The following is a 4019-nucleotide window of genomic DNA, read 5'->3' on the forward strand; positions in this document are numbered from 1 at the left end:
TCTCTCTAGAACTCCAAGTTTTTTAAAATCTTGCACCACTTTCTCTCTCCCCGACCCTTTCTTTTCATAAAAAATGAACTGCGTAGGCTTGGCTACACAGGCTGTATAGCCTACACAGCTTAATCCTTCCCTTTACTTTCATTCTGTTTTTTGCCTAAGTAGCCTGCGTAGGCTACGCACGGAGACTACGCAAGTCTGCGTGGGATCCCTTCCTTCCTCGTTTCTCATCCGTTATAAGTTATGCTCATATCTATTTTACTTGGGGACCTTTAACCCTTATTATTGCCATGTCCAAGTATTATAATGATTTTGTTACTCTTATGTCGGCCTGTACGTATCTTGAGGTCTCGTTAATCATTCTTTTAAGCTTGATTTAATTAAGAAAAGTTCTAGGGCTTTACAATCTCTCTTCCCCTCCTCTCATCCCTACTTAGAAATATTCACCCTTGAATATCAAACCAAAGTCGTATTCAAGAACAAGGTTTCAACCTTAAGCCTCCTAACCATGACATGAATTTGCCTCCTATGGGTTCTCCTTTTGATTAACTCTCTAAATTTTTAAAACTTTTGGCAGAGTCTCCTTTGTAAATATAGGACTATCCCAAGATTATTACCTTTCAGCCAACCACAAGAATACGATATACATAAAGTAACGCGGCCCCACACAGCTCGAAATTAACATAATACACCTCTATATACCGACAAAAGTTTAATACATCTTGCCAAACACAAGTGATTACAATGCAAGTTTGAAAAAGAAATATAAGACACATTAGTACAATATTCAAGACTAAGTTTTATTTTCTTGAAATAAATAAGGCTATCTTTCTTCATATCTTCTTCCACTTCCCCTGTTGTTTTTTCAACATCTTGACTCTGCCATAGCACCTTAACCGATACTTTCTCTTTTGTACTTAACTTTCTCACTTGTCTATCAATTATAGTAATAGGAAGCTCTTCATATGTTAGTCCCTCATTTATCTCAATGGTCTATGGGGAAATGACATATGAGGGATCTCTCAAACACTCTCGCAATATCAACATGTGGAAGATCAGATACATGAAAGATAACTCTTGTGATAGTTCTAATTCATAGGCTACCTCTCCTATTTTCTTCAAAATCTTATAAGGTCCAATGAACCTTGGGTTCAATTTTTCCTTCTTGCCAAAACGTATCACGCATTTCATTGGTGACACTTTTAAGAAAATAAAGTCTCCCTCCTTAAAGGTTAACTTCCCACATCGAGTATCTGGATCGGACTTTTGATGACTTTGAGCCATTTTGAGTCTCTTTTGGATCACCTTTACCTTTTCATGGCTTGGTGAACCATGTGGGGACCTAACTATTGAGTTTCACCAACTTTAAACCAACTAGTAGGATATCTACATCGCCGTCCATACAAAGCTTCAAACAGTGCCATTTGTATGCTCGCTTGATAGCTATTATTATAAGAAAACTCAATGAGCGGTAAATGGTCATATCAATTTTCCTTAAAGTCAATCACACAGACTCGTAGCATATACTAGTATATGAATGGTCATTTCTGCCTGACCGTTTGCTTGGGGGTGGAAGATCGTACTAAGGTTTACTTGTGTACCCAACCCTATGAAGTAACTGCCAAACATTCGCCGTGAATTGAGCACCTCTATCTAAAATGATAGAAACAGGAGTACCATGCAGTATGATAATTTCTCTAATGTAAAGGTGAGCATACTGCTCTGTGGTGTCAGTTGTCTTGGTTGGAAGGAAGCGTGCTAACTTTGTCAATCGATCCACAACTACCCAAGTGGAATCGTACTTGCAAAAAGATCGGGCCAATCCTACAACGAAGTCCATAATAATCTCTCATTTTCATTGTGAAATTTTAATATTCTGGGCTAACCCATTGTTGGCAATTTATACACATGGACATGATCTCGGCTACATCTCTCTTCATATTATTTCATCAATGGACCTCTTTCAAATCTTGGTACATCTTATTATATAAACTAATCATTCATTGATATTACCTAAGGATATCACTAATACATTTTGACTTACTGTAATTATTTATTTATAAGCTAAACAAATGCTAATATTTTTTACAAATACCACTAATATACTTTTACTTAGTGTAATTATCAATGTACAAGCTAATCAATGAGTAATATTTCTTAAGGATTTTACGAATATACTTCTACTTAATTAGTGTAATTATCAAATATCAGTGTATAGGCTAATGAATCAGTAACATTACTTAAGGATATACCATTCTACTTAGTATAATTCTCAATCTATAAGCTAATTATAATTACTATAATTCTACTTAATGTAATTATCAATGTATAGGCTAATTAATTATTAATATTACTTAAGTATACCACTAATATACTTATACTTATTGTAGTTATAAATTTATAATATGAACAATTACTAATATTTCTTAAGGATACCATTAATACACATCTACTTAATGTGTAATTATCAATATTGTCATGACCCAAACCGATGGGCCGCGACCGGCACTCGGTACCTTACTCAACCGAATACCAACTTAACGTATCTTTCGTATCATACTATCATAGGTAATTGAGCCGGAGAGGCTGTTGTGGGATAAGTAGAATAAAACATGAGGAAATACTCAATATAGGGTGACCCAACTTGATATACTGACTTATACATATGACGTACTGGCCTATAAGGCCATGCCACTATCCGTATACATGACATCTGTCTACAAGCCTCTAAGAGTACATAAATATCATAAAGGTCGGGACAGAGCCCCGCCATACCAAACAATACATATTCAAATTATACTGACCAAATAGGCAACTCCGGAGCAAGTGGAGTGCACAAACACCTTCTACTGAGTTGATAGCCTACTAGGATAACTCTCAACCTGTCTATCGGGACCTGCGGGCATGAAACGCAGCATCCCCAGAAAAAAGAGATGTCAGTACAAATAAAGTACCGAGTATGTAAGGCATGACAGTAGTATATAAAAGACATGAAAGAAACATGGAGTAAAGAACTCAACCTGAAATTCTGAATAGCTCTGTGAATCATGAAAATTTATAATGTCATGCATGTGCTTATAAATGCCATACCATGCATAGGTATATGCGTACATAACATCATCAAGCCTCTAAGGGCATCCCATTATATCATCTCAGCCACTATAGGCAAAATCATCAACGTATACCAGCTGATCAGGTGGTGGTGCGTATATAACGCCTTAACCTTTTCCCATATCCCATATACATATAATATATGCGTATATAACGCCTTCTGGTCATGGGTCAATGTACATATATAAATGCATTAAATGCATAAGAAATACGTTAATAAGATTTCTCGAATATCATAAAATTAATATGCCTTTCGGACAAACTTTGTCAAATACGTATTTTTCTGAGACCCATGAATAGAGGATATAATAATAATTTACATAGAAAATCAAGAATATAGACACCCCTAGTATTTCTATGAATAGAGTTATTTATGAAAGTTGCGTATTTTGCTCATTTCATTTGTATCATTTGGATCATGCCAAAAAGAAATAGCCTTAACATACCTCAAGTCGTCAATGCAACTCAACAACAACCTTATGACAACTAGCGCGCCAACCCTATAACAAAGAAATACGTGTACAATTAAGATGGTGGTAGTATATTACGTATCTCAGACGATAACACGATTCTAAAATAAAACGGGCAGCATTTCCCCTGATTTTACTGCTCCCTCAAGCCTACTATAGGCGAGATACAAACATAATACAATCAGCAACTCAAAACTAACCTAATTATAATTCGGGACCTTCAATACAACAAAACCCCCAAATATACCATAATACACCCAATCAACAAGTTAACAATTAGCCTGTAACTACAACGACGAGTGACCAACCTACTACCCTACCACATGTGGCGTTTCTCCACGCCTTTTTTATCCTTTCCAACTCCATAAATCAGCAGGACAATAGACAACCCAAAAGCAACATGAAACAGTCCACAAAACAGTCCACTATAAGTCAAATAAC

General features: G+C 36.0%; 1 long non-coding RNA gene across 1 annotated transcript; it reads right to left on the minus strand.

Moving 5' to 3' along the window:
- Positions 1-2632: 2632 nt before the first annotated feature.
- On the minus strand, positions 2633-3610 carry LOC138896656 (uncharacterized). The gene is made up of 2 exons (XR_011410039.1): positions 3555-3610; positions 2633-2893 (listed from the first exon to the last, which is right to left on the minus strand). It is a non-coding gene; the product is annotated as an uncharacterized lncRNA (long non-coding RNA).
- Between the last annotated feature and the right edge of the window lie 409 nt (positions 3611-4019).

This window comes from Nicotiana tomentosiformis, chromosome 8 (assembly GCF_000390325.3).
Source record: "Nicotiana tomentosiformis chromosome 8, ASM39032v3, whole genome shotgun sequence".
Lineage (NCBI taxonomy): Eukaryota > Viridiplantae > Streptophyta > Magnoliopsida > Solanales > Solanaceae > Nicotiana > Nicotiana tomentosiformis.